Source organism: Lemur catta, chromosome 17 (assembly GCF_020740605.2).
Source record: "Lemur catta isolate mLemCat1 chromosome 17, mLemCat1.pri, whole genome shotgun sequence".
In the NCBI taxonomy this organism is placed as follows: Eukaryota; Metazoa; Chordata; class Mammalia; order Primates; family Lemuridae; genus Lemur; species Lemur catta.
The window spans coordinates 48285811-48305764 of NC_059144.1; the positions used below are offsets into that span (position 1 = coordinate 48285811).

General features: G+C 36.8%; 1 long non-coding RNA gene across 1 annotated transcript; it reads right to left on the reverse strand.

Moving 5' to 3' along the window:
* Positions 1–2368: 2368 nt before the first annotated feature.
* Positions 2369–16857, reverse strand: LOC123622271. The gene is made up of 5 exons (XR_006729445.1): positions 15959–16857; positions 14553–14648; positions 13834–13987; positions 3512–3656; positions 2369–2548 (listed from the first exon to the last, which is right to left on the reverse strand). It is a non-coding gene; the product is annotated as an uncharacterized LOC123622271 (long non-coding RNA).
* Between the last annotated feature and the right edge of the window lie 3097 nt (positions 16858–19954).

Consider the following 19954-nt stretch of genomic DNA (forward strand, 5'->3'; position numbering starts at 1 on the left):
TTTAAGCCCTCCTTTCCCCTCCCCTTCCTGGCCTTTGGTAACCACCAGTCTTTAGCTTCATGAGATCCATTTTTTTTTAGCTGCCATGTATTAAGGAGAACGTGTGATGTTTTTCTGTGTTTATTTTCCTTAACATAATTACCTCCAGTTTCATCCATGTTGCTGCAAATGACAGGATTTCACTCTTTTTTATGGCTGAATAATATTCCATTGTGTATGTACCACTTGCCCTTTATCCTTTCATCCACTGATGGGCACTTAGGTTGGTTCCATATTTTGCTATTGTGATTAGTGCTGCAATAAACATGGGGGTGCAGATATCTCTTCCACATATGGGATCATATGTTCTATTTTTAGCATTTTGAGGAAACTCCATACTGTTTTCCATAGCAGCTATAATAATTTATATTCCCACCAATGTCGTATGAAGTTTCCCCTTTGTCCACATCCTCACCATCATCTGTTACTGCCTGTCCTTTTAAAAGCTCACATTTATAGGTCTTGCCCATGTGGTTCATCCACTGTTTGTTTAACACAAAGTCAGCTGATTAGTAACCTAGTCATGAAGTGATGTCGTGTTATACTCACACACGTTCTTTCCACGCTAAAGGGGAGGAGATCGTACATGGCAAAGGCACCAGCTAGTGGCAGTCTTGAGGGCCATCTTAAAATCTGCCTGTAACAATCTTATGGTGATAGGAGGGAAAAATTAGAATTCAGGGCCTGCCACGGAGAAGCCCTAAGCAAACACCCCAGGCTCTTCTTCTGAATTCTAAGGAACTAAACTCTAAAGTGGGGGTAGTCCAGGGGTACATGGAGCCAAACAAAAATGACTACCCAAACTTCAATCACTCAGTCTTCTCCTATATTAGATTAAAGTGGCCTGCTCCTCTGCTGCTTAGCTACCAGAGGGTGAGGCTGAACCCTCTCTGGAGGACAGTAATGTTATCCAAAGCCCCTACAACTGCATGCACAATATCCAACATTGAGTAAAGCATTAACTGGTACACCAAGAATCTGGATCAAAAAACATACAGACAACAGAAACAGAGTCAAAGAAGATCTTTAATTTATCAGACATAGACTTAAAAATGTAATAATTATGATTGATAGAGTCAAGAAAAGATATGATATGATAGAGAATATCACCACAATACAGGAATCTATAAAATAGAACCAATTCTAAAATTTATAAGGAAACGCACAAGCTCTCAAATAGCTAAATCAATCTTGAATAAGAGTAAAGTCAAAAGAATCACTCCAGCTGCGATGAAGGCTTATGACACAGCTAGAGTAACATGGCAGTGTGATACTCATGGAAGGAGAGACACAGAGATCGAATAGAACACAAGTGCCAGACGTAGACCCCACAAATAGGCTCTGCTGATATTTGACAGAGGTGCAAAAACAACTGAGAAAGGTTAGTCTTTTAAACAAATGGTGCTGGAGCCATTGAACAACTATAAAAAAAAAAATTCATCTTGACCTAAACCTCACACCTTATACAAAAATAAACTCAGAATGGCTTACAGAATGGCTTAAATATAAACTGTAAAACTCTAATACCTTTAGGATAAAAATGTAGGAGAAAATCTTTGGATTCTAGGGTTAGGCAAAGAGTTCTTAGACTTGACACCAAAAGCACAAGCCATGAAAGGGAAAAATGACACATTGGAATTCATCAAAATAAAACACTTTTACTCTGCAAAAGCTCACGTAAAAAGTATGAAAAGACAAGCTACAGGTTGTGAGAAAACTATCTGCAAACCACATTTGTAACAGAAGACTAGTATCCAAAGTATGTAAAGAACTCTCAAAACTCAAAAGTGAAAAAATAATTCAACTGGAAAATGAGCAAAAAACATGAACAGACATTTCACTCAAGAGATGCAAAGATGGGAAATAAACACATGAAAGAGGTCCAACTTCACTGGCCATTAGGGAAATGCAAATTAAAATCACAGTGAGTTATCACTATATACCTATCAGAATGGCTAAAATTAAAAAATAATGATAATACCAAATGGTGGCCAGGATGCCGAGAAATTGGATCTCTCACATGTTGCTGGTGGAAATATGAAATAGAACAGCCACTGTGGAAAATAGTTTGTCTATTTCTCATAACACTAAAGATGCAATCATTGGGCCACTATTTTCATTCTTAGGTATTTGTCTTAGAGAAATGGAAAGTTATGCTCATACCAAAAAGCCTGTACACAAATATTCCTAATAGCTTCATTCATAACAGCCTAAACCTGGGAACAAACAGATGGCATTTGATAGGTGAATGGTTAAACAAATTGTGGTACATCCATACCGAGGAATACTTGTCAGCATTAACGAGAAACAAACTGTGGATACACACAATTCCTGAGAGTGCCAAAAGGTTACATACTTGCCTTTGTCGGTTTAGTGTTGCTAAAAAGGCAAGCTGAGGCTGGCTAATTGATATCAAAGACAGGTTTATTTAGCTCAGGGTTCTGCAGGCTGTAGGAGAAGCATGGCGCCAGCACCTGCGTCTGGTGAGGACCTCCGGCTGCTCCCACTCCTGGTGGGAGGCAAAGGGGACCCCGTTTGTACAGGGATCACAATGCAAGAGAGGATGGAGGAGAGGGGTGGAAGGTGCCAGGCTTTCTAACACCCAACTGTCGGGGAACTAATTGAGCAAAAACTCACTCCTGGGGAGAGGGCTTTAATCTATCTATGAGGGATCCTCCCTGATGACACAAACACCTCCCAAAAGGCCCCACCTCCAACACTGAGGATCAAATTTCAGTATGAGTCCTAGAGAGGACAAACATCCAAACTGTAGCAATGTGTATGATTCCATTCATAGACTCTTGAAATGATACAGTTACAAAAATAGAGAACCAGATTATTGGTTTCCAGGGGTTCAGGATGAGGGGTGGTTATAAAAGAGAAATGTGGAACTATAGTAGTTCCACGTAGTCATGGAACGATCATGAATATACACAGACCTACAAGTGAGATAAAATTGCGTAGAACTAAATACACACAAATGAATACAGTTAAAACTGGTAAAGTCTGAACAAGATCCGTGGACTGTATCAATGTCGCTATACTGATGATGATATTGTATTACAGTTTGCAAGACATTATTTCAAAGAAATAATGATTTCTGTTTTAAAGTCTCTTTTGTCTGACATTAATATAGGCACTCAAGCTCTGCTATTGCTTGCACCCTGTATCTTTTTCCATTCTTTTACTTTCAACCTATTTTTAAAATAAATGTATGTTTTCTATAAATAGCTTATGGTTTGTCAAACAAAAATTATGGGAGGTGGCTGTTTTGGATTGAGCTCCTGAACTGGGCCCCAGTGGACCACATCAAGCCACACAGAGTCACCCATCCCCAATGCCACATGGTCTAACTGGAACTCTAAGGAAGCAGGGGGATCCCCAAACAGACCAGGTTTTCCTGAAAACAGGAGATTCCAGTCCATAATAGGGAAGGAACCTCTCCTTTAACCTTTACAAAAAAAAAAAGTACCTTGAAATAACCTGACGTTATTCAATCCACTTTTTTCCTCTTGTTCTGTTTCCTGTTCCCACCGTGCAAAACCCACCGCTCTGCCATTCCCAGTGGGAGCTCGGGTTCTATTTTATAGAATGGAGGCTGCCCCGATTCATGAATTCTGGAAAAAAAAAAAGCCAACAAGATCTTTCAATTTGTTGTAATTTTGTCTTTTGACAAGTTGAATCTTATTGTTAATCTAGTCTGACAATCTCTGCGTTTTGATTAGATTGTTAAATCTATTCACATTTTTTAAAAATTTGTATATTCCACAGGGACAGAATCTTGTGCTATGTGGCCAGGCTGATCACAAACTCCTGAACTCAAGCAATTCTCCTGCCTCAGCTTCCCAGAGTGCTGGGCCTACAGCTGGGACCAAAACACCCAGCCCACACTTAGTGTTGTTATTGATATGGTTGGATTCACACCTGCTGTGTTCCTTTGTTCTCTCTCTCTCTCTCACTCTAGCATACCCTCTCCCTTTCTCTGGGTTCACCTATTCCCCATTTATGTCCTTCTTTTGCATGAAGTGAATGTTCATTTCTTTAATGATGTAACTGTTTTTGTTTGCGTTATTAGTGGTTGCTCTAGGGTCTGCAGTGTGCATCTTGTCAGAGTCACCTTTTGATTTATACTAAATTCCAGTGGGATATAGAAAATTTACTCTTTTATAGCTCTATTTCCCCACCCCAGTTTTGTGTTATTGTGTTATACATATTATTTGTAAATGTGTTACAAACACAATGCATTGTGATCATTGCTACTTTTTATCATTTCACATCTTTTAAAGAATCTGAGAGAAGACAGCATGTATTTATTTACAGAGTTTGTTTTACTAGCTGCCTTATTGGCCATTTCTGGTTCTCTTTGTTTATTCCTGTGGATTCAAGTTACTGTCTTGTGACATCTCTTTATTCCAGTGTGGCTTTGTCCCGCCATTCTCCTTCCTATTCTTATTGACACATAAATTACATTTTCATATACCATAAACCTAATGCAGTTATATGCATATTAGTTTATGTGATTGCTTGCTAAATTGGTCAAGTGAAGAAAGGAGAATAAATATGCAATTATGATCTTTTATAATTACCCACATAATTACCTTAATCAGCACTCTTGCTTTTGTAATGTAAATTTGATTTAATGCTCCATCTTACTTGCTTTCAGTCTGCAGAATTTCTTTTAGTATATTTTTATGGCAAGTGTGCTCATAACAAATTCTCTTAGTGTTTGTTTATCTTGGAATACATTTATTTTTATTTTAGAACGGTAGATTTTTCCAGATATGGGATTTGATTTCGACAGGTTTTTTTCTTTAGCACATTGAATCTGTCATTCTATTCCTTTGGGCATTGATTTTATTTTATTTTTTTTATGATGAGAATTCAGCTGTTAATCTTCTTGAGGTTCCCTTGTATGTGATGAGTCATTTTTCTCCTATTGCTTTCAAAATTTTTTTGCTGGGGAGTCTTCCTTCAACATTTTGACTATAAAGTATGCGAATGTGGACCATCTTGTGTTTATCCTACTTGGATTTTCTTCTGTTCCTGGATGTGCATATTAATTTTTTTAGGTTTTATAAGAGCTATTCTTAGCTTAGAATAATAAATTTATAACCATCAAGCTATTAGAGGCCAGGTGTGGTGGCTATTGCCTGTAATCCTAGCACTCTGGGAGGCCGAGGCAGGCGGATCATTTGAGCTCAGGAGTTGGGGACTAGCCTGAGCAAGAGTGAGACCCCGTCTCTACTAAAAATTGAAAGAAATTATATGGACATCTAAAAATATATATAGAAAAAATTAGCCGGGCATGGTGGCGCATGCCTGTAGTCCCACCTACTTGGGAGGCTGAGGCAGGAGGATCACTTGAGCCCAGGAGTTTGAGGTTGCTGTGAGCTAGGCTGACACTGTGGCACTCTAGTCCAGGCAACAGAGTAAAACTCTGTCTCAAAAAAAAAGCTATTAGAGGGGCAACATGAAACATAAATTACTAAGTGGCAAGAATGAAAATAATAAAAGATGATGATAAAACTAGGGCAAGAAGAAAACCAATAGTAAGATGGTAAAAATATACCCAATTATGTCACAATTTTTATTTCCTATAGATTAAATGATCCACTTAAAAGACAAAGATTGTCAGACTGGATTTAAGGAAACAAGACAAAACAAATCACTCTCTGCTTTCAAGATATACTTGGAAAGTATGATGTGAACTGTTGGAAAACATAAACCAAACACTAACCAAATGAACCTTGGCTCGTAGATATGGTTACAATGAGTCAGACAGAGTAGACTTTGACACATTGGTACAGATGCAGAGAGTCATTTCACAAGGTTAATGGGGTTAGTCTACCAGGAAGTTATCAGAGTATAAACACTTAGGTATTGTTAACAGAAAAAAAGCCAAACTCTGTAAAATAATTTTAAAGAGATTTATTCTGAGCCACATTTGAGGACCATGACCCGGAGCCACTCCCAAGAGGCCTTGAGCAAGTGGACTCGCTGTGGCTGGGTTACAGTTTGGTTTTATACATTTCAGGGAGAAATGGGTTACAGGTGAAGTCATAAATCAATACCTGGGAGGCATACATTGGTTTGGCCTGAAAAAATGGGCCATTTCGAAGCAGGGGCTTACAGGTTACAGGTAGGTTTAAAGATTTTTTGGCTTGTAATTGGTTAAAGACATGAAGCTTTGTCTAAAGGCTTGGAATGTTTTAACATAGGAACTGTTTATCAGAGATAAGCCACCAGACATATATTTGTTGTGTAAATTGAGGACCTGTAGGTTTGTCTTGCATACCCTTAGTCCTGTTAATGGGTTCCAAAGGATGTCCCCAAGAATGGAGGGGGGTATGATGAGGCATGTCTGACCTCCTTCCTCCTGGAAGGCAATTTAGGTTTGTTTAGGATATTCCTTTGGCCGTGAGCGGGTCCATTCAGTGAGCCGGTGGGGGCATGAGCATTAAAATTTTATTTTACTTCACAGTTCCCCTATTTTGGCCAAGATATATCAGAAGCAGCATCTATGGCCAAACTCTTGTTTTGTCCCATCTGTTGCCAGGGTGATGTGGCTACCTGCCCTGGGTCCATTTAGTCCCTGGGTGGGACCCTTGTGGCCAAGAAGGCTGAAGAACCCAAAAGGGGGCTTACAGCCAATTAAATATTTTAGGCCAAAGAGGACTGGATGTACACAGGCACTCATCAACACTTTAAAATCTTCCAGGTGACATAAGAGTAAAATCCAAAATGCCAAAGGCAAGGCTACAAAACTAATTTACCAATCAGTGTTGAGCTACTATATTCTTGGGCTTAGTGGTAGACTTGTAGCAAATATAAGCATCATTAATATTTAAGCTAAAGGAATTTATAGACTTTTATTGTATCACAATATTTTTGTCTCTTTAGTAATTTATGCTAAGGTGGCTGATAAAGTACTCATTATATTTCCTTTTGTATAAATCCATAACTGAGAAAAATTATACTCAGGAAGTTCTACGTCTATAGGAAGCAGGAAAAAAATTTTGTGATTGGGAGGGATCTTTGCAACATGTGGTCTAAAAACACAAAATATTTTAGTTAGTATTTCTTTAGGCTTCTGTGTGTCCCTCCTTGATCTGGAGGGTCTAAACTAATTCCATCCCTGGAAATCGGCCCTTACGATCTCACAGGCCCCCTCTTCCGTGATAGTCCCTGGGCCTAAAGGGAGGATATTTGGACAGGGCTTTGGCAGATTCCAAGGTTCTAGGTCCCAGAGATCAGGTAAGCTTGCTATTTATGTAAAATTTGTCAGGACTCTGGAAAATGAAACAAAATTAGTAATGTTTAAATAAAGAGTCTTTTTGTAAAAATTGAGTTAGGTCTCATGAGGTTGAGTTAGCTATATCTATGGTCATATCAGTTTTCTAATTAAAATTAAAGTCCTGGAAATTTGTTTTGTTTTAGTCCTATGGTGTACAATCTCTGAAGATATTAGAAACCAGTATTCAAGGGGATTTGTCAGTCCTCTTTGTGACTTTACTTGAAGAAGCCAACTTTGGACTTAGAAAGAACCACTTTTTGAGATGAATTAAAGTAAAATAATAATTTTCTAAAGATGATAGAACTTGGACTAGCCATGGTTAGAGACAATTGATAAACCAGATTGATTATTTTTGTGGCATATAGCAGTTTACATAATAACCATAATGATTGCTGATAACACACACCAAGACAAGTCAATGTTTTACAATACTGGAACATATATTAATAACATACAAGTAATGATAAGGTAAACTGCCTCTATTACTTGGCACAGCAGCCACCTGAGACCCCTGCCCCTCCTGGAAGACCTGCATCAGCATAACACTAACCTGTTACCTGGCCCATCAGCTACCCTATTACCTGGTGTATCAGCCTAATACTACCCTATTACCTGTTGGGCATTAGTGACCTGAGATCCCACGCTTGGGATCATCCCAACTTAATAAAAGTGGGAAAAATCGGGTAGAGGGGGCTCAGAATTTGGTGGCGAGACCCCTCTGAGCCCACCTGAGAATAAACCTTGATTCTCTAACTCTCTGTGTCACTCGGTTTGTCCTGGGGACCACCCGCTGTAACACTTGCTGTAACAGTATAGCCCAAAGAAAGTTAAACACCATTTAATATTTGACGATGTTCCCTGTATGGTTTTAACATACTAAATAAATCTAGTGTCTGTTTTAGACTTTCAGTGGCCCTAATATATAAAAAGCTAGTTTAAGGTCAAAAGGTTGGATTTAGAATTTAAGTTTTGGAAAGGTTATCAAATATCAAAGGCTTAAAACATTTGTTCATTTACAGTCACAAACCACTACAAAATAAGGGTCATTTATTTAGAAAGAGAAAGAGTCATCAAAAGATTCTATGGGGGATAAGGTTATATGGGTATAAATCTTAACCCTTGTAGTTTTTCTAGTTATTCAAAACCTAATAAAGAGAGAACAGGGATTATCTGATAAATTATAAAATCTGTTTCTTTTAGGTCAGTTACCAAAATTAAAGAAAAACCTTCTGTAGTGCAATATTTTTTAAATGAAAAAGGAAACATGGTATAGAATCAAAATGAGTACATCATGTCATTTCATTAAGAGTAAATTAATATTAACAGAAATCTTTGTTTTAGCCAAAAAAAATTTTTTTCTTAGCCAACTGGACCACGTACAAAATTCCTTAATAAAATTGCCCCTTATATAAACTTCATCCAACCTGCACATACAATTTGTCTACAAAACATGTCTAAAAACTTTCTGTTTTGTCCTAACATTCTCCTTTCCTAAATAACCAGTCATTTTAGGACAAAAAATTCTATGCAAGATCCTATTTTTAAGTAATTCTTTCTGTTTCTATTGTTTCTTACCAAAAAAAAAAAAAAAAAAAATTCTATATTCATTGCCTTTTCACCTCCTTCTTTCTCAGAAGTGGAATTTTGTTTTTATTTTCTTTCTAAATTTATTTTGATTCAACCTTTAAATAACCTCTGAATTAGACAAAGTTATATGTATTTTCATAAGAACAAATTCTGTTTCTTTCATAATTTTTCTTATTAAGAACATCTTCTGTGTTATGCCTTACATATATAATTATATACATTGAGTAGAATTCTTATTTTTAGTGACTTTAAATTTTAGTGAAAGCTTAAAAAGCAGAAAGTCATGAATTGTTTATCATAAGACATTTGTTGTCATAAAGCAAGTTTGTAGGTTACTGTAAAATTACAGCCAAACTGATAATTCAAATATTTTCTTTTTAAATGCAAAAATTCTATTCTTTGAGAAAGAGCAGACTCAGTTTCTCAAACAAGTATAAGCCCTAATAGACTGAAATACAAGTTAATAAGGAGGCTGAATCTGTGTCTTTCTTTCCTTCCTTTCTTTTTGCAGTTTATTAAAAGGTGAATAAAAAATCTTGTTATTCCTATTAATATCATATGACAATCTAGTTCAAAAGAGAAAACCAAATTTCATTGTATTAGTGTATTAATGATAAAGTTAACTTTAATAAAATCTTACAAACAAATCCATCTAATAATTTTAAGCTATTTGGCCATAAGTCAAGACTTTTATAAACCTTTTATAACCTTTAACTTTTATAGCCACTTAATTTTTAATGACCATACACATATTGAATTTTAAAGTAGTTTCAAAAATCAATAAATTAGACAAAGTTATCTTTTAACAAAATACTTATATGACATTTTTATTACAATTTTTTTATAGAACTGTTTCCCTTTCATCTAGAAATTTTAATTACATATACAGATGATAATGTCAACTCTTAGAAAACTTAGAAGTTAAAGTAACTTCAAACTGTTAGTCACCAATTTTACTAGCATTGCTAAATATATAAATAAGATAACAAGGTATAAGCTTAAACTTATGTTTAAGAACTAACGTTGTAATATTTCACCTTATGAATGACCCAGACATTTTGTGATTATCTTTAACATAATGACTTTAAGATTTTAAATTATATGAAAATTTCATTTGTATTTATTTCATTTATATTTACCTAGTTTATTTTATTTATTTATCTTAGCACTTCACTTAGATTCCAGCTATTAGTTTAAGTTACTTTTCTGTTAACCATTTTCATACCTTTTAAATTAGATGTGTAATACAGAACAGGGATCTATTTTTAGTTATTGGTTTTTAATTTTAAACTCATAAATCTTACAAAAAAAATAAATATTTCAATAAGACCTGTTATTTTAAACAAATATAACATCACTTCTAAATTTTATGTGTAGTAGACATTTTAGAATATAGCGTTTAAAGGAATTAAGTTAATTAGATCGTTCCAATACATCACATTCCAAAACAAAATCTATTGATATCATAGGGATCGAAGTGTCCCTGGCTCCCAAAGTTTGGAAGCAAAGACCACTGTTCCCATAAAGACCTGCTGAAAGTTTACCAACATGAAGATTAATAGGAGGAAGAATTAAAAGGTATACATGGACGCCTTCAGAATGAACACTCAAAGATGCAGGGGAAATTGTCCATTTTTTTATGTTTAAAGTATGGACTGTCCAGTAGAAATAGGATTGGACAGAAGGGTGTGAGCTAATTCTAACAGGCTGAGTGGCAGAACCAGCAAGGCTTTTACATTTAGATTGTGCTTGGCCTCTCTGAGTGTGCATTCCTCCCTTCTAGGTGCAGGGCAAGGCCCTTTCTGGTATGGGGTTTCACAGTAAAACAAAGTAGGTCAGATAATTAGTTCATGGCCATTTTACCTAGCTTAGTTTTAGGTTTTATGGCTAGCTTTCAGAAACGAATTGGTACAAGAGGCAGGCAGACAAGGCAAGGTCAGAAAATTTTTGTTTCTGAAGCCTTCATTTTAAGTTGTTAGTTTTCTGAGTCCCATCAGCATAAGATCACCTGACTGTAGATGGAGGGGGAAAAAAAGAAAACTTTCAGCACCAATCTTTAGGACCTTAAACACGGATACAAAGTGGTAAGGTGCTTTTCACATGAGGATCAAGATTAAGCTGTTTTAGGCCAGGCGCGGTGGCTCACACCTGTAATCCTAGCACTCTGGGAGGCCGAGGCGGGTGGATCCCTTGAGCTCAGGAGTTCGAGACCAGCCTGAGAAAGAGCGAGACCCCCATCTCTACTAAAAATAGAAAGAAATTATCTGGCCAACTAAAACATATATATAGAAAAAAATTAGCCGAGCATAGTGGTGCATACCTGTAGTCCCAGCTACGCAGGAGGCTGAGGCAGTAGGATCATTTAAGTCCAGGAGTCTGAGGTTGCTGTGAGCTAGGCTGATGCCACGGCACTCACTCTAGCCGGGGCAACAAAGCCACACTCTGTCTCAAAAAAAAAAAAACGAAAAGAAAAAGATTAAGCTGTTTTAAAAATAATCTAAATAGTCTCAAAACAATTTTTGTGGGGGTGTAAACTTGAGTACATGCAATATTTATAAACAGTAACACTGTTTGGAGCTTCTCTTGGATTTTAACTATCATTCACTTTTTATCTTAAATTACTACAGAAAAATTAATAATTTAGAAACTTTTTCCCTAGGCACAGACTTTGTTGCATCAACATAATGTACACATAACTAGCTGGCTTGTAAAGAGCAGGACAAGAATGGACAAGACCAAGGGAAAACTGAATCTTCCAATTTAAGGTCTTCTTTTTTGGGGGGCAGGGCAAAATCTGGCTCTTTTGCCTGGGCTAGAGTGCCCTCAGCCTAGCTCACAGCAACCTCAAACTCCAGGGCTTAAGCGATCCTCCTGCCTCAGCCTCCTGAGTAGCTGGGCCTACAGGCATGCGCCACCATGCCCGGCTAATATTTTCTATATATTTTTAGTTGTCCAGATAATTTCTTTCAATTTTTTAGTAGAGATGGGGTCTCGCTCTTGATTAGGCTGGGAATTTAAGGGCTTCTAACTACAGCTTCTTGAATCCCTAACAAGTACAGTTAATGTTAGTTGATAGTGAGTTAGAAACAGCTTTTGTGTACCTCTCTACAGATATTGAATCAGTGGAAGTAAACTATGTAGTTAGGGTTAAAAGACCAAAACCAATTTTCATAAAACTTTGACCATAAGTTTGTTTTTTTGTGCTCTACTTGGTGTTTTATTTATTCTAATTTGCTGACACTTAGGCACATTTGCATTTTTATCTTAAAGTTAAACAGGTAGGTATTTTTGTTGGTAACTCTGGTTTAGTGATTATCATTAGATCAACTATTAAATTTACTTTACTTAGCAAAAATCACACATCATTTTGTCTTTGGCTGAGTTAATATTTTTATAACCTTTATGTCAAATCTTGACACCTCAAGAACATAAAAATGTCCAATAAAACCCAGGCAAAAACAAATGTACGCTGACAATTTGACAGTATTTTTACTATTAAATTACTAATAACACCTTTTTATTTTTTTAATAATAACCCAGCTTATTTACCAAAGATTACAAAATTCACATGAACCACTGGGTTTAATTTATGAGTACTCCCTTATTTTTAAGCCAGTCCAGAACCATGTAAGCACAAACATGTAATACATGGACAGACACAAAACATACCTAAACATGTACACTTCCTCACACACATACACAAACACAAAGTTCTAATAGATTTTATCGTAGAACTCTAGCCATGAGATGGTAACACAAACTCACTAGTCTGTAAAAGACAGCTGGATCCAAGTTTCCTCTGAGGAAACTGGAACTTGTTCACATGGCAAAATTTATTTGGCCTGATAGGTAACCTAATTAGGCCTGTGGATCAAAGTTTTGGGTAAAGCAGTTTCCATGGCACTTTGATTTTTTTTTTTAATAAGAACCTTTAGCCTTATTTTTCTTCAGTTCAAAAAGTGTTTTCAGTGTTTGCATTTCAGCTAGAACTGGCTGCAGGATCTCCAGGTAGCCTTTCATTTGTAAATACCATAAATAATGAGTTATGTTAACATCAATAGAAAAAGTTATCAGGTTTTAGAGTAGCCAGAAAAGAAGAGAAATAGCTTTAGTGGTAGGTTGACCATTTGAGCTCTAAATTTTCCTTGATGTAATTTGCCCTTTCCTAAATACTTGTGCACACGAATTAGCTATAACCAGCTGGAGCCCTAGAAACACCTGGCATGACTTTGAATCTTTTAATTTTAAAAAGTTCTTGCAAGTAGAGGTGCCACAAACCAACTGGGGTGCCCAATGGGGGTCATTCTCCTTGTCTTTCCTCATTTTTAAAGAATTTTCCATTTTTCTTTAAAAGAAGCGACCGAACTGTAATACAGGGTTTGGTGTCGTGGATCAGAGTGTGCCGATTGTGGGTGGGGCTCCTCAGTGTTTCACCACTGAGTCGGTCCCACCCTCTTATGTGTCTCAGTTTCTCTCTTGGGGGTCTAGTACCTCTGAGAGGGCTCAAAATGCCAGGTGATCATCTCTTATATGCGTTTCCTGGATGAGCCTTCTTGTAATTAATTTATTGGGCCACGTGTGTCTTGGGGAATCACCCCAGGCAACTCCCACTCAGGACCCCAGTCACCCAGGGCTGTTAAGGCTGGGAGGAGTAAGATGTCCCTTCTCGTCAGAGGTGAGGACCTCAGTCTCTCATTTATCTATAAACAAGACAGTTCAGTTTCCTCCTTCAAAAATGTACAGAAAAGCCAATTGAGATTAAAAGGATAAAAAGACAATGGAGAAGACCCTTTAGAATGTACCTCCAAATCTATGTTAGGATCCCAAACAACAATTCCTAGGAAAAGAACTAGCTCAGAGTAAACCAAGACCATTAACCAAAAATGGGATATGCAGAGTTCAGCAGGACTTACCAGCTCTGCCCAAGGAGAACCTTGGGATTGAAGGCCCAAAAGCTGGCCATGCCTGTTCCTAATGCTGAGTTTGGGCTACTCCTTCAGCGGTCCTGAGTCTTCTCTGAGCCCCACATCTGGGCATCACTCTTGTCAATGGGAAAAAAGCCAAACTCTGTAAAATAATTTTAAAGAGATTTATTCTCAACCAAAATTGAGGACCACGATCCAGAGCCACGCCCAACAGGACTTGAGCAAGTGGACTTCTAAGTTTTATGATAAGGCTATTACTTTAGCAAAAAACAGAGACATCTTGGCTCTGATTGTGTTCTTGGAGACAGAGAGGATCTCAGAAGTCAACATGAGCTGTGCTTTGTGTTAATTACTTTAACCACAGGGTTCTGTCTGGAACTGGCTTGGGCATTAGCATATCTATTTAATCAGCTCTCATCTGGGGGGGGGTGTCTTTGTTGGTCAGCTCCAGGAATCTTTGGAACTAGGTGAGACCTGTCTTGTCTTTCAAAACAGGTGAGAACCATAGGCCCAGTTCACAGCTGTCTCTTCAAAGTGCAGCTGTTACTGACCAATGAGACGCCCTCCTGAGGCGAGGCAGCTTTTGAACTAACACATTTATTTTTTCTGTAAGACAAGGCCTTATTTGACTTCCGAGATCAAATCTTGTCTCCAAAAATACAGCGGGCATTTCTATAACTCAGTATTCTTAGGCTTAACGTCTCCACCTTTTTTATTTTTTGAAGAAAGTTGATGGAGTTGAACAGCCATCACAACGAGGCATTGGTCTCTGGATTCTTGTCTTCTTCGGAGTTTTCTCCAGACTATAAATAAGCACAAGCAAAGGATTAAAATAATGCCAAAAGTTATAATAGTGGTACTCCCATAGATCTTAAGATGATAAAGTAGATCAGCTGACTCTAAACCAGAAGAGATGCCATTAATAATGTCAGCTTCAGAGAGCAATTTAAGTTTGTGACTGAAGGTACTTAATATTTCTTGTTGTAAGTTTCCAATCTCTCCAGTCAGATTTCCTTGATTAAGTAGATGTTTTTTGATGTTTTCCCAATGAAACCGAGTTTGATTATATATATGAGGTGTAACACAGAATTGAGTGATATTCCAATTGCAATGGAGTCTAAGTTGCTTTTGTAGACTTATAACCTGGTCTCCCAACAAGGTGACTGCTTGTTGTAAGTCAGCCACATGAGTAGCTAATTTATTGTCAATTTGATTTTGGGTAAACCATAATTGTTTTGAATCGTGGTGCCAATTTTGAACAAATTCAGTGGTCTGAATGGTCTGATGCAGAGCCACACCTGCGGTGGCCGCAGAAGCAGTGACAGCAATGATTCCCAAAATAGCTGCTATTAAGAGACCAATAAATCTTTTCGTATGTTTAAGAATATGATTAAGTAGTTTGTCCAAAAGGAGCACTGTTGGTGTTTCTTGCCAGACTCTATTCATTTTAACAAGTAACCACAGTCCTGTTCTGTCTTTGAGAATATAAAGTGCTTCTTTATAAGGACTGAACTTTATAGAATTGTTAATACAGGTATAATAAGAACAGTTGTTACAGGTCACTAGGAAAGAAGGTTTGTTATAAACAGCATGTCCAATCATAAATAAGTAAGGCAGTCTAACACAAACTTGAATATAATGAGTAGAATTTAAATTAAAAGTCCATTCTCGGCTATTGTTTGTATCTAAAGTGTGTGTGCTAATCCTGTCCTGCAAAGGGTGCAAAGCAGCTGATATTTTCCGCAATTGATCATGAATAGGGCCATCTAAAATATGAGGAGCTGGAGAGCTCATACCATCATTGAGCCATGTAATATGACTTTTAAGGTCACTGTCATTTACAGACATCGAGGTGGCAGTTTTATTCCAATGAAGCTTTTTAAAATTGTGAGATGAGGCAGGATGTCCATAGGGACTCCAGTCTAGGACAACACCAGAAGATGTAGACCCAACAAGAATGCGCCCCATGTGAGTTCTACAATTTTCCCATTATACCCAGGTTTTAGGGTCAGAAATTGTTACTTTCTTATAAATGGGTACATCTGTAGGTACAATTTTAGAGTGCCCAATAGTGATGTGTCTGGTTGCCAGATACTCTTACCACCATGCTCACCACGCAGATGATGGCAAGAAAAACATTTACAGATGTTTTAGGTACAGATGTCCAGTTCAACATCCCGTCTGCTTCTTCGTATGTTCTCTTCAGCTGTCCCTACGTCATGGTCTGTGCCGGACATGTCTTCCACTTTGGGCTTGATTCTTTTGCTTGAAATCCAGACTGTTTGTCCGTCATCTGTCAAAATACAAAAACTCTCCCCCACACCTTTGCCCATTCTTTTTTCCATTTATTTTCTACATCGTCTTTCCACCAGATAGGCTGGTGAGGGAAAGAGTCTGATTATCAGCTCCCATTCTAATGCTTCTCTATTGCTGTTAACTAACCTTCCTCATGAATATTCAAAAAATTTAAGGTAAATAAAACCTTGATTTATTCTATCTTTGGGAGATTGTCTACCTCCCCCCTTTTGTTTTAATAACAGATTCTTTAAAGTTTGATGTGTATGTTCTACAATACCTTGTCCTTGAGGATTATAAGGAATGCCAGTAATGTGCTTGATGTCCCATTTAAAAACAAAAAGCTGCAAAAGAATGACTAGTGTAAGCAGGGCCATTGTCAGTTTTAATGGTGGCTAGGACTACCATGCATACAAAACAGGAGTGTAAATGTGAGAGTACATGTCTAACAGTTTCTCCAGAGGATGGAGTACCCATAATAAGACCAGAATAAATGTCTACAGAAACATGTACAATACCTAACTTGCCAAATTCAGGAACATGTGTAACATCCATTTGCCTTAATTCATTTGGTGAGAGACCTTGAGGATTAACTCCTGCAGAAAATTTAGGCTGATTACTTAATTGACAAGTGGGACAATGAGAAACAATATGTTTGGCTTGATTATTGGTTATGTGAAATATTTTAATTAAACCTTTAGTATTAATATGAGTCAGTTGATGAAATTTAGTTGCTTCTTGAACAGAACCCAGAAGCAGTTCATCTATTTTTTCATTGCCAGCCACTAATGGGCCTGGAAGGTTAGTATGAGATCTGATATGGTAATAAAAAGTGGAAACTGGCAATTCTGTATAATCGATTGAAGTTGCTGAAATAGTTTGGAAATTTCATCAGTTTCTGTAATAGTAACTGTTTCTAAGGCTAGAACTCTTTGTACGACATATTGTGAATCAGAAACAATATTAAAGGGTGAAGTAATATTTAGTAAAACCTGAGTAAGAGCCTGCAATTCTACTTTTTGTGTTGAAGTGTAAGGGGTGGTGCATAACTTAGTTAAAGGACCAGAATAACCTGCCTGACCATTGCTACTGCCATCAGTAAAAAAGGTTGGAGCATGAGGTATAGGCATGGATTTTACTATATATCTATTGAGTCAATTTTAAAAATAGGAGCAACTTATTTTTTGGATAGTGATTATCAATAATTTCTATAAAATCAGATATACCTGATTGACAATCTAGGTTTTGCTGATAAGCCATTTGAATTTCAGAATTAGTAAGAGGAACAATAATTATTTCAGGATCCAGGTCACTTAGATGTTTTAATCTTTGACAACCTTTAAATATAATTTGAACTGATTTTGTCCAAATCTGTTGAAAGATGTTTTCGTTGTTTATGTGGAGAAAAATCCATTCAATTATACCCTCTTCCTGAATTAAGGTCGCAGACGGAGAATGTTCGGATGGATAAACAATTAAATCTACTCCTTTTTAAAGATTTACTCTAGAAAGTTGAGCTTTGTGAATATGAGAATGAATCCATGCCAATCCCTGCTGAGCTGCCTGAGATAGTTGGTGAGGACTATTAAGATCAGAGTCACCCTTTACTATATCAAATAAATTACTTAAAGCATAAGTAGGAATCCCTAACATAGGTCTAAGCCAATTTATGTCTCCTAAAAACTTTTGAAAATCATTTAAAGTTTGCAATTTGTCATTACATAATTGGACCTTTTGAAGAATTACCTTGTTTCTATCAATGAAAGACCCCAGATAAGTAAAGGGGTAATCCTGTTGGACTTTATCTTCAGCAATTATCAAACCAAATTGAGGCAAAATTTGTCTGCCTGTTGGTGCAGTTGTTTTAATTTTTGTTTTGATGAACATGCAAATAAAATATCATCCATATAATGAATAATATAACAATGAGGAAAACAGTTTCTTAATGTATCTAAAGGCTGATTACCAAAATGTTGGCACAGGGTTGGGCTATTAAGCATGCCCTGAGGCAAGACTTTCCATTGGTATCTCTTAGTCAGCTGTTGATTGTTTAATGCAGGTATGGTAAAGGTAAATTTTTCTCTATCTGATATTTGTAAAAAAGCAGTCTTTTAAATCTACTATTACAATATGCCAGTCTTTAGGGATCATAGCAGGAGAGGGAAGTCCTGGCTGCAGGGTTCCCATTGGTTGTATAATTGCATTGATTTTTCTTAAATCACTTAACATTCACCATTTGCCAGATTTCTTTTTAATAACAAATACAGGAGAATTCCATGGACTGGTGGACTCCTCTATATGTCCTGCTTGTAATTGTTCTTCTGGTAATATTTGAAGAGCACCCAATTTTTCTTGGTTTAGCGGCCACTGCTCTGTCCATATAGGCTTTTGCGATATGTAATTTAAAGCCTATGTATAATGGTGCCTCGAAAGTCTTAGCCCCTTGGCTCCTTTTACCAAAACCGAAACAAAGGTTATAATTCATATTTAGCATAATTTGTTTAGCAGAAGCAGATATATTAGGTATATTGATGTATGCTCCCCATTGTCGTAACAAATCTCTTTCCTACAAATTAATAGTTATGTTAGCCATGTGAGGTTTTAAAGTGGCTGTCTCTTCATCAGGGGTGGAACAATTTAAAATTTGTTGACTTTGAAATATATCAGTCATCGTTTCTATCCCGGTAAGAATAGTAGGAACTTATTGTAAAGGCCAAGCCTTTGGCCAAAAACTTTTAGAAATAATTGTAACATCAGCTCCAGTATCTACAAGTCCAACAAAGGATTTGCCATTTAACTTAATTTCTAATTGAGGTCTCTGGTCATTAATAAAAGTTTCCCAATATACGTTAGTTCCAGTACTCCCAAAACCTCCTTGCCTTAGAACATCAGATTTTCCAATCTGTATATAAGATAACAATAGAAGTTGTGCAATACGGTCACTAGCCTGAATAGGATAATCAAAATTGGAACTCATCATAACTGAAATTTCACCAGAATAATCTCAATCAATTACACTCAAATGCACTGAAATTCCTTTTAATGTAAGGGAGCTCTGGTTACGGATAACAGCTCCGGAAAGTTGTTTACAGACTTTTCTTAAATGTCCTTTACAGCCGTAATTGAGACATTTTATGACAGTTTTTTGCTTTCCGGGAATGCTTTTCCGGCCACTAGCCTCAGCTAACATTTGCATTTTAAAAGCGTCTGACTCAACTTTTCGGCAAAATTTTCTTTAAAAATTTTTTTGAGCGGCGGATGTAAAAACCGCTAACACTTTGAATTAGCATTATTAAAAGACAATATATGTAACATCAATTTTTTTTAAGTAAAACGGACTAACCATTTTTGGCACAACATCTTGCATTCTAGCAATAAAATCTACATAGCTTTTGTTAATATTTTACACAAGAAAACACAGACTGTTTAGGAGAAGTTATCTTTTCTTATGCTGTAATATGGCACTGTTGAATTTGAGCAATAAACTCATCATCTTTTTTAAGATCTTAGTTTGTTCTTTAAAACTTTTTCTATCAGCCTCTCTAAAGGGTGGATCACGCTTCTGGGAATCATTTACATTAGAAAGCAGCGGTTTCCAAGCTTAAAGCGGCTGACTGGAGCTGTGCGGAGAGCTTTTAAAGGGAAAGTTCTCCTTTAGAATTTTTTTCTTTTTCTCTTTTCTATATTTTACATAGACCCAAGAAGATGGTCGGTACGTAGTTTTATTGGCTGTGTCTTATCCTGGCACAATGGAGATGGAAGGTCCCAATTGACCTTTTTTCTGCTAAAAACTGGCTCTGGATCTTTTACTAAG